Genomic DNA, 12865 nt, shown 5'->3' with positions numbered 1-12865 from the left:
GTAGCCTATACATTGCAAAACTAATCCAATCTTGGTATCTTCCCCGACAAATGATAGCCCAGACAGACAGAACGGCATGAGCACAAATCACGCTACACCAGAATATTACAGAAAAAACGGACTGCCAAAATAGAAAATAAAATGTCTTCTCTGTTATGTCCCAGGCCAAAAATAGGAACTGAACGTTCACATTTGAATTTCAAGTTTCTGGGATACAAACTCGATCGTTGCAGCGTTCTAGAACACTGTCCCAAGCGCGACTTACTAGTGCCATCTAGCAAACGAGGTCAGTGTGTGTACAAGGTCAGTTTTAGCTTGCCTCAATTCACTGCGACGCTCACAGTCACACAAATTAAGCGTGCACGATTGCCACATTGTCATACGCAATATATTTGCCTCCATCTGTCCCTCGGTGTGTAACTTCACATTGGGGTGAGGAGCATTAACCTGCATTCTGCCTGGGGTCCAGACACCATGCTAATGTCTGATGCTAAAATGTTAATGGTGTCTCAGTGGGGACATAACCAAGCCAGGGAGCAGAGACAGCAGTATGGGGTAATGTGAGCCAATGGCCTCCTAGTGCCCCGGCGCATAAAGGAATATCTCACTGACAGCCTCTCATTACCATCTGAATCTCACGGATCAAAGGAGCGCAATGGCTCCTAGAGCTCACAGGCATACATCTGTACACATTCATCCATTATACAGTACACACAAATACACATACACACACACACACACACACACACACACACACACACACACACACACACACACACACTCGTACAGGAGACACACTCACATACACCTACACACATGCACACCCGCACATACAGGCACAAACAAATGCATTTCAGCATCTCCTAACTCACACACACCCACACACACGGGACAAGCTGCTGTGCCCTCCCTCCTGCTGATGCAGGGTTGGCACCATTAAAATCCACTCTGCTGCCCTGGACGCCTCTCGTTCCATTGTTTTCACTGAGGTGGAAGAGCGATAGTATTAATCAGGCATGGTATACACACCCAACACCAGCCTCGGCTGTTGAGGAATCAACAAAAGGATTAGAGGACAAACTGCCCCAGCTCCCAAAGGCATTGCTTACTACGGATGAAAATCCAATTTCATTTCAAATCAAATGCATCATTTATATTGTCTCTTTTACACAAACATCAATACAAAGTCATTGCCTCACACTGCACACCAGCTACGTTCAAGCCAGGTTTATTGCTAATCGTGTGATATATGTAGATGCTTTGTCGACTGCATTTTCAATAGTCTGTGGCCGATAAATGTCAAAATCTTTAGTGGAGAAATATGGATGATGCGGCGACCAATCGTGGGATATTAGGTTGATGACAGTGATCAACTTGGAATATGCTTATTGTAGCTTATTGTATGCTTACAGCAGCAAAGTCAGCTACAGTACCACCTTTACCAAGCAAAGTCTGAGATGCAGATGTCATTGTGAATGGCAAAGGTCTTGCATTTTATTTAAACATTGCCTACATATACTTCCAACTACATCTGTAAATTACAAACCCAGAAAGTGATTTGAAACATACAGGGCTGATAAGGAATTAATAATGCTGGGGAAAAAAATAGGAGAGAAATGAATCAAACAGTCGTGAGACGCATCTCTGAAAGTAGTGTGGCAATCTAAGCCTAGCCCCAAGCTGAGGAAATTGAGAAATGGGAGTTTCTCATTAGTTAGGAGTCCGGGCCACAGTCAGAAGAGATGTAAATAATCACAACGGAGAGAAAATGAATTAAAAACAGGTCATCAAAAGTATGACTGCATGAAAAATTTAAGTCTCTCTCCTCGGTTGTATCATATCTCGATTCTCCAGCACATTCTACTATTATAGACATGAATTAAACATATTTTATAGACACCAAGGTCACAATCAACTCACTACTAAGATTATTGTATTTGAACTCAATACACTGGAATAGAAAAACACAAAAAATGAATGAAAGTTCAGCAAGGACAAAATGTAAGTGGAATGCAGAAAAGCTATACCATAACAATGTAGGATGCCACTTAAGAACACAACACTGCCCCAAAGTCTAGCTTTATGGAGAATCTTTACCTAAGGAAATATCGTTCTGACTTCTCAATGTTTAGATTTTGTTTGAGCGACAACTTAGCGTTGCACTCCTGCAATGTGATATTATCTGTTCACCCAGTAGTTTTCAGTGAATTATAATTGTTGTCCAATTCAATTCAATCAATTAGGGGATCTCTCCTTGGGGACACTTGGGGAATGTCTCACTATGTGACAAGCTAATTTGGTCCTTGGTTGATCAATTGGAACCCTAGTTGGGACCATATATACTGAAAAATGTCTGCACTCACTGCAATGTAAGTCGCTTTGGATAAAAGCGTCAGCTAAATGGCATATATCAGTTACATTGCATCTATGCAGGAAAATAGAATCAAAAGTATTGTATGTATAATGGTTCAAATCAACCTGAGGTTCTAGTGTATTATTGTAATGAATGTAGTATAGCATAGTATACAGTTTAACCCTTTGTTTCCCTTTTACCTGTCTGTTTGTAATTTAAAAAAAAACAAGGACATGCTTTGGGAACATGTTTTATATAACTTTAATATAACTTTTAGATAATGATTTTTTATTATTATATTTGTGTATACAGTACGTGTTTCTAAGGCATACATGACACATGTAATTGCCTCTGCCCTTGAGCTTTGAAACATCAAAGGTGGTTTCGATAAGCATTAATCACAACAGAAAGTCAAAATCAATGAACACCACAAGTGTGGTGACCTTGTAAAGGTCATTGTGGTTCCTCACCATGGTTCCTCGCCATGGCTTGATTATGACTAAGTGGCCTGCATGTGACCGTTTGCTTTAGCTCTCCTCCTCTCAGATCTTCTCCTTAGAGGTACTGTTCAGGGTCAAATTTTGCAAGTAGCATCGACACACCGGTTCAGTTCCAAGAGTTGTCAAAAGCTTTTCAAAAAGGTATTTCCTTAAAAAGTCCAATTCATCCTGTAAGACTGTATACCTTGCTAAAGGTTGCTTGATAATTCACTGAGTAATCACCTTCCCCTATGAAAAAGTAAGAAAGGGACTCGTATAGAAGAATAACATGTTCTAGAAACTGTGCTCAGTGACTGCCAGCTGTTGTCCATTATCTTTCTCTGGAATAAACGTCAAGCCATGAGAGGCCGTCATCTGCAAAAAGAATAAAAGCCCTAAGGGCAGATCGTAAATCTATAGATCATGATGTCGTAAATCCCAAAGAAAAGGAGGACAAGGTACTATCTCATGAGTGACATGTCAATTATACCCTAATGCATTATCTTGAATGGTGGTATAAAAAAATATTTTTGTCACACTGGCTACATGGTTGATGACATACAGTCCAGCTTCTTCTCTTCTTTAGGCCAGGATTACACTTCACCTGAATTATTCATTCTCCCTGTTTGTAGTCTTCATCAATTACGAACATAACTTTGAGGCCTGGCTACTTTTAAGTGAAAACACCTTGACTCTGACGTGGGATCCTGACACAGAGGCAGCTGTGATAACTATTAGAGGTAATTGCGTCATTTTAAATAGATTCAGGAGGCAGGCAGTATTGATTAGCATGTATTTCATCAGGGGGACATCACAGTAGTCAGCGAGACGGCTGGTGTCACGGCAACACATCAAAACCGCGGGTCTAAAGGTTGTTAAAATATTGCTGCTGGAGCCACTTTGTGGTAGACGGGATGTTAATGTCACTTAGCACCGCTGACAAGGGGAATGAAGTTCTCAAAGGGAAATTCAGAGACTGAATCCTTCACCTCTTCCATCATCCCCCTCAACCTTGACAGACAAAACTTTTACATTATTTTATGGTAGCAGTCGCAATTCGGCCTTAAGCAATATAGGTGTGAGATGGGGAGATGGAATATGGGAATATTGGTGCTGAAGTTTTGTAAACATGTCTGGAATTGGACCATTGATTTTTGTGAGTGGGGCGGTTTTGCAGTAGAAACTATGAAAATTGTTTGGCCGAGCGGGTTTGCGCAACGTTACTACCGCGCACATGTGCATGGATCGACCCCAGTGACTGAGGTCCGATACTTGGTCCCGACCTTTCTGTGCCCTCTGAAAAATAAATAAATTAAATGAAATGAGGGGGGAATTCTAAAACGAAATAATGAAATGCATGGAAAAAAGTAGGGGACCACTGAAGGTCAGTCCAAAATGCTTCAGCGCTGAATCCCATATGTGGATTGTACTGGATTGGAGTGCAGATGAACATTTCTTCCTGAATTCCTCATTGCTTTGCCTCACTGGATTTAACCCACTTTCCTCCCTTTCAGTCTGAACATGAATCACCAGAAAAGCAGCTGTTGTTATTGATTACCAACAAGGCATTGTGTCACGTCCCGTGGCTGAGAGGTGACTTACTGTTTGGGCAGAAGAAATTAATTTGGGATAAGGCATAATTAATGCAATGATGAGCTCATATTTTACCCACATCAGTGTTTCTGCTGAGACAGTAATCAATGGCGTAACCAGAGGAGTCATTTATTCAAGGCCTGTTCTTTTGTTGTTCTCCCTCCTGCCTTCCCTTCTCCTTCATGTAATATATGGCCAAAAGGCGTTGCTGGGAGGAATAATCACACTCATTTGCTGTCTGCACGGGGGGCTTTTTCAATCAAGTGGAATTCCAGTAGAACACATTTGATTCTCTTGTGTAGAAAACCACAATGAGTCTGTCTGTACAGTGCATTTCTTACCTGTAAGGCTCGGAGGGTTTCACCCTACAGAATACACCCCAGGAGGACTGTTCATGTTCTGTTCATGTTGCTCCATTTTGAATGAAGTTATTGTGCTGAAGTGACTGAAGGAGGGAGGAGCTATTTTGTGTTAATACAACAAAGGGTGTTTATGATTGAGTAGATTAATGGCATGCATTCATGTTCATAAATGTGGTTTTGATGTATGCACAGACTCAGGAAAAGCAACGACTCCTACATGTGTCTATGACTGTGAACTTATTTGAAGAGGCAAATGAAATCTTGTGAAAGTGCTGGATGTTTCAAATGAATCCTATTTTTCGATCCCAACCATGAAAACTCATTTTGTGTTTTCTCTCTGTTCTTCTAAAATAAATTCCTTTTTTTTCTCCAGAGTAACAGTCCAAGCTCCCTCAGTGCCCCTGAAATAGGACAGGTTAAATTGCCCAGCCACTGCTCTGACATTCACTCAGCAATCAGAGCAGGGTCCAACCCAATATCCCCAATATCCAGACGTGGGTACAGCCAGCATTAATCATGGTCGAGTATGACACAGGGAGAAAGCATCCATATTCCCAATCGCCTTTTCAAGAGGCTCCACACCACATCTAATTTAATACACTGACACTTGTGCAGCCGTAGCCTTGCCAAAGGGGAAGAAATATGTTATTAACCTGGACAGGAAGCTTCCTCACATCTATCCAATACAATCAGAGGAAATGTGGGTCTTTTCATCCTCCCTACACCTTCACATACGGTGATGAGGATACGGTCAATAATGACGCTGTTTCATTGAGATCTTCACATTTGATCCGAATCAGAATTTTTTTATTACTTGACATACATTATCTAGACATAGCCTTTGTAGTCAGCTTCATGGTTTTTGCTGCTTTGAAGCTTTTACATGAAATCAAAGGCACCCATGTATATTTCATGGAGGAATCATAGGCTCTTGCTCATTTGTATGTATACCAGATACTACAGTAGTTATTGTAGTATTATTGTAGTACAGTGCCCTACATAAGTAATGGGACAGTGAAGCATTTTTTCTTGGCTCTATACTCCAAAGGTTTGGTTTTGAAATCAAACTACTATGAGATTAAAATATAGATTGTCAGCTTTTATTTAAGGGTATTTTTGTACATGTTGGTTTCACCATTCAGAAATGACAATTTGTATATACAGTGCCCTCCATAAGTATTGGAAAGAGGAAGCATGTTGTCATCTTTTAGCTTTTAGTCAACCCTCTATATTCCAACAGTTTGGATTAGAAATCAAACAATTATTATGAGCTAAAGTAGAGATTCTCAACTTTAATTCAATGTTTTATTTTTTCTGATTGGTTTCACCATTTAGAAACTGCAACCCTTTTTATACATAGTCCCTCTATTTCAGGGCACCAAAAGTATTGGAAAATTGGCTTGACAGGTGTTTCTGGTTAACTAGTGGTTTACACCTTGCTGTGAAGCCTCTGTAGTTTGGCTGGTGACATATTCTACAGATGGTAGTCTCTGACACATTTACGCCTACCTCCTGGAGAGTGTTCCTGATCTGTATGACAGTTGTTTTGGGGGTTTTCTTAATCATGGTGAGCATTCTTCTGTCATCCACTGTAGAACCAGAAACACCTGTCAAGCCAATTGTCCCATTACTTATAATGCCCTGAAATAGGGGGACTATGTATAAAAAAGTGTTATGTCAAATAAAAGCTGAGAATATATACTTTAACCTCATAGTAATTGTGATTTCAAATATAAACATTTGGAGTATAGAGCCAAAAGAAGAAAAAATGCTTCACTGTTCCATTACTTACACAGGGCACAGTCTACAAGGACAGTACAACAAGTCAAGCCCTTCTAAATACTCTCTTAGCCCTTCTCATTACCAAACCATGACCATATTTCAGTTGGGCATTGCTCGGTAAGAAAACTGGCATCCAGACATAGCTCACCGTGCTCAAAATAATGTATGACTGAATCAGGTCAAGGCATTTCAGATTGAAAAATAGGTGTCATGACCCACCATGCGTCGCACCAGACCCAACACACAAACAACCCATCACATAAATAATGCCGTGGGTGATGCATACGTGCCACTCAGCCCAAGGTTACGGCCCCAGCCTTGAGTCCCCTTAGCCTTCCACTAACAGTTATAACACTTCAGCCAAGGCCCATGATTTAAAAAAAAAAAAAAAACAACATATTGCTGTCTCATGTTATTCACATCCACATCTCTAAAACGGGAATAATTATGATCATCATGGTTTGCTGAGCCAATGTCTCTAGTCTTATACCCCACAAAAGGAGCAGATTAAATACATAATCACATTTTTTGGGGGTCTCACACTTGAGAGACTGTACTGTATAGAAATCAAAATCTCCAGTGTGGGGTACAATGTCGCTCATACAATAGAGGAAAGAATGAATAAGTGAGAATCCAGATCAAACACTGTCTCTACTGTTTGCAGTTAACATGACCAATGTGTGGTTAAATTGCTTGACTGAAGAACTGTGTTTACAATAGTGGAGGTGTATGAAATTTGATGTAGTACTATTAGTACTATTATTGACAGAGCTGTTGCATATGGGCATGTCATATTAATGCAATGTAACCTACCGGGACTCCAGTGTGTACTGAGAGCCATTTATCAGAATATATACTATCGTATATTTGCTGTCCAGATACATAACCGTTTGAATGCAGTACTTGCACAACTACAGTCAAGCACATTTATCTTCGGAATTAAGCATTTGTCACAAGCAATTGCGGTACAGGCTTCAGTCTACATTTACAACCCTAGGCTTGATTCAAGAGAACTTCAGATACAACATTTTGACACTGACACTCAGTTTAAGCTGAAAAACACGGTTTAAAATTGTGGTAGAACTGTTACAAGTGTAACCATAGAAATGTAGGACAAAAATGCACAATCCACCCACCATCTCCTTTCAGATGAATGAGAGGGAGACACCAAAGCATTGATGAAGTAATAACATTGGTGTAGCTCCCTCCACCTACAGCACACCTCCTATAAGAGTGATAGACTGTGGGCTGGGGTGATGTGGGAGGAAGCTCCTGGGGGTTTACAGGCCATGTGATCTATCGCTGGATGCCTTAGAGGCAGACTAATAAGCTTCTGACCCTGAGCATCCAGTAATCACCTGTCCCAGGGATGTCTGTCCACCCATTCATCACCTGTGGATTAGATGGAATATTCCATGGAAACCCCATGTGAACACGGACGTGCACAAACAGTTTGCCTGCACAGAAGCTGGATTCCTCTTTTAAAATCAGTAGTCTTACAACCCTTGGCCTTGAAAGGCATTGGTTCTGCTGGTGAACGAGGTGCTCTCTTACGCGTTGGTTTTCTAAAGCCGGCTCTGTTCGACTCATTCCCTCATCTTAATGATCCCCTCATCCCCCATTGTTAACGATACCCTGATGAATCATGACTGTTGATGTTTTATAACACAGTCTCTGTTTGGGGATTTGTTTTTACAGGAAACATCAATACAGCAAATAATGCTAAAGTTACTACCAGCTCATATTGTTCTATCCTGTCAGGATGTTGTAGGGATATACAGTAGGGTACTCTAGCAAGAGAAGCTTTTTCCATTTCCTAGCCTAAATAACCTTTCCTCTCCTGTACTATGTATTGTTATTTTACCTGCCAAAATGTAATCTAATGGTACCATTAGTCAGTTTTGAAGTGTCCTGTTCTTTATGTGAGGGTGTGACATTGCACAGCAACCGTCTCAAATATCTATCATCTTGCCATGGCTGATTACCCAGAGTGATCAATGATTGATCCTTGAGAGGCTGCTTGCGCCGACCTGAAAACAACAGAAATTACCGCCTTTATTGAGCTTCATCAGCAGTTGCTGACACGGCAATGTTTCCTTAAGTCTAGTACGATTTCTGCAACTGTAATTTACAAGAGGTGTCAATGTCCCTCAGTGACGATGATGTTTCTGAAAAATGAATATAAAAATGAATAGAAATGCTTTCAAGGGCCCCATGCATTAATAAATGTTAGACAGTAGAGGACAGATCACAGGAAAAGTAGAAACAATTCTCAATAGGGTAAACATAGCTGACAGAAGCTCAATACCAGCATCCCCACAATAAGAAATGATAAAGGAACACAGTATTAAAGGACAATGCCTAAGGGATGGTGGTCATGAAAGAGTTGAAAGGTTTCAGATGTGAGCTTACAGTGGAGTGGTCCATTTCACCGAGAGGCTTATTACACATCTGAATCACAGTCAAGGGGATCCTTCAGTGTTACGATGCTCTGCAGCATTCCAGAATTGCTCTCAAGTGCTTACAGGAAATTCTGCTTTATTATGGTCCAACATACTGGGTGGAGGCAATAACCGTTGAATACATTGAATAAAGTGCATGTCATCCAACCTGATTATTGTATCGTCCTGACAGTACGATTTTGTAGGATGTGTTGGTGGTGTACATGGCTGGTTCATGTAGCAGGCGATTCATTATTTGCTGAGATCTGCACAATAGTACATTACTAATGAGTGACAGTAACCTGTGAACGACCTCTCCCCTCACCTATGTGGCCTCAGTGTGTATGGGTCCATAACCCAGTTAACAGTAAATATATCAACCTGCTTGACCTTCCTTTCCCAATTAATCAAAAGCGATCAATAGGGCTGTCAGCTTATACACCTTGCTTCAAAGAAAAATACCCCGCAGGACCTTCAAGCCAATGTCAGAGTGATCAATGGCCCAAGAGCAGAAACCAATGTTCTACCATATAAACTTTGCCTGGGGGACTTTTAGTGTTTCATATGGCCATTTCATGCCATATTTGTTATGAAACATTCTGTAATGATATCTGTGGATACATTTTGTACAACATACAGTATGATGATTCAAAGGCGTGCATACAGGAGACAGTGTAGTTTCAACCTATTCAATTGAACTATGAACACTCGTGAATGAGGGTAGGCAACAGGTAAACACTGTACAAATGCCGCGGACAAAACATGTCTGGTTACATTTTCAGCTGCTCTTCTCCTTCCATTTCCTCAACTCGGTGTATGGAGAATCAATTTGAACCCGTCACCTCTGTGTTCCAGCAGAGTTCCTGGAACAAGAGTAAATAAGCATATTCAAGGTGACAACCAGGTGCCACCCCCCTGAGTGTGGCAGGCGTGCTCTGAATAAATTGTGGACTGGCAAATGAGATACGCACCAGAAGAGGAGAGGTCTGTGATTGGATGACAAACGAAGCCAGCCGTATTTCTCTCTCTCTCCTCTGCCTTTCGGGATGTGACAGATGACAAAAATGTGATGTCGTATTGAATTGCCCACCCTTATGCTTATTTGCTCCATGGGTCAATTTCTGTGTCCAACCTCAAGATTTGCTAGGAAACCAAGGGGACATGAATATAATGTAATTTAAGCAACCATAAATTATACAGCAACCATTTTATTGATTGTGCTTTGCCTCTCCCTTCATGTGCATTTCGGTCCTCATAACATGGGATAATATGTCAAAATAGTGTTGCATTGGAATATGTTTGCTGTCCCCTTGTTGGGGTTATGTAGTGCGAAGGTAATCTATAAATTGATCTTTCTGTTGCATTTGATATATACCTTTGTGGATACCTATAATTACATTTTACAAAATGAAAAAAGAATAGTCTTAAGTGATTGATACTAATCATTAGCTATTTTCTGATTCATTTGTAAAGACTGGTAGTCCACTAGACATATTCAGCACTTGGTCCGCAGAGCTGCCACTTGCTACCCAATTAAGCCATTGACAGGTTTGAGTTGTTGTCTCAAGGTGCTGTTTTATACATTAAGGTAGCTCATGAAAATGTTCCAATTACGCAGTGTCCGATATGCACTCCTTGTGAATACTAGTCATGCAATGTGAAAAACTGATTCACTAGTCTGACGGAGTTGGAGAAGTATAAAGTATAAACACAATATGTATTCTCCTCCTAAGAATGTAACTTTGCGTTCCCTGCTAAATTAGCCATTGAGAGGGACTTAGCCATTGAGATGGATATTATTTTTACTTAAAATATTCCCAGAGAGTCTACTGTATACCATAGACTCCAAGAGCATTATACAAATACTGTACCCTATAAATAAATAAAATTCAGCTTTTGAAATTGAAGTCATTTACTGCTATTTATACAGTGGTAGCCAATAACCAAACCACAAGCTGTACACTTACACAGTTATCCAACTCTGCTGTTGATGGCAGTTTGAATATGTACATCAGTAACATTGTCAGAGAGGAGGCATCAGAACCAGATGTGTCCCTAAAATATCTTCATTGACTAGCACATTGTCTTTATTTTCTGCAATTCACCTAAGATTATTGTTTTCTTTACTTCATTGCTAGTAAATGCTTGCGTCAGATATTTCTGTGACATTTAGAAAATAACACTGTTGTAAGTGTCCAAAATGGCCCAACAATATTTCTACTGTATGAAACATCTGAACCTGATATATTTGCATAATTGTGTTAGCGCAGTGCTGGAGAAAAGATCACCAGGTCCTGGAGAGCTGGACCTGACAAATGGTGTGCCCTCAAGAACCTCATTAGACCCAACCAAGAGTAGAGTCATAAATGATGTAGCCACAGACCATTCCATTTCAGAAAGCTGTAGGGTCGAAGGTCGAAGGTCAATGCAGAGGCAATTAACGATGTGAAAAAGAATAAAACGAAATGTTGAAGACCAAATGAGCAGTTACTAACGTAACAGAATATCAGCTCAAGGCATTTGTTCATGATACACATTCAGAGGGCTTGAAGTGATTAATGTAGTGAAATGTATTTTTCCCGTGGTTAAATGTTGTGATCATGAACAATAATGGGAATTGTGGTTATTGTTGCTGATGAAAATCTCTTATGTGCCCAAACCATCATCAGGTGAGCACCATAATACACCATAATTACTTCTACCTGGGATGTATATAAAGTTCTCTTCTTGTGATCCCTTTCTAATGTTCTTTCAGTTGGATACTAGAGACATCCGCCACTGTCAAGGCATACCTCAGAGGAAACAGTATGTCCTCCACATTTTATCATCCTTTGTGGAAGAAATGTCAGATGTGTCACAATTGAAATTCCATAAACATGTAAATGTTGTCCTTTAGCAAACACATATTGTATCTGACATCTCCATTGTTATGTCCACCTCTACCCCTCACATCACATGTGACTTCCTTCAAACAAATGCACTCAGAGAAATATAACATCAATTATTCAAAAAGATGAAAGAAACTACAAGAAACAGGGCAGTACAGTAGAGTAATTTGACTTTCCCTTGAAAGTAATGCCTTAAAATGAATGTTCCCTTATTGTGATGTTTTATCCATGATTCCATTGTTTTTAGTGGAGAGGAGTTCTGAAGAAAGCAATGACATTTCTATGATTTATGGTATTTCAGAGTCAAACTCTTCCATGTGGGTGATAGTGAGTTCATAAGCATTGAGTTGATGAGAGGTAAATTATAGTACAGTATTTAACAAACTGGGCCAACCTCTTTTCCTGGTTACTAGAGTTTTGCCAACAGGATCAGTTCCAGTTCAACTTCAGCATCACTTATTTAATTTGTTCTGGTTTAGCAGCACTCTTTTAAAATTATTTGACTTTATCTTTTAAACTTAGTAAGGATAACTATTCATGTCCTGGTTTAGCATACTTTACAGTATGTTACCATGGACACACAAATAGTCTGTCTTTCCTGGATCACGGTGTTTCTGGTGCCATAAGGGGGATATCAAACCAATACTTGTTTTCCCTCGAAGCCAATTATATTTCATGCAGACAAAAAATCTGTCACTGTCTGTTGATATCCACATCTTATGAGCCATAATGGAGCTTGATTAAAGGGCCAGTTTCCTGGGGGATCTCATTACAAATCATCTACTGTTTGGGCAACAACAAAAGGATTCTGTCCTCTTCATTTCCAGAGCCTGTGACATCCTGATTGGGCGTGACAGGAACGGGACTGTCACTGTGTATTAAGAGGGGGCTGATGTGTTAAATGCCGGTTGAGGTCTTCACCGTGGCGACCTATCACAGGCATTGACAGGGTTCCGGTTCTGATGGC

Source organism: Argentina silus, assembly GCF_951799395.1.
Source record: "Argentina silus genome assembly, chromosome: 17".
Lineage (NCBI taxonomy): Eukaryota > Metazoa > Chordata > Actinopteri > Argentiniformes > Argentinidae > Argentina > Argentina silus.
Note: the sequence above shows the minus strand (reverse complement) of the source record.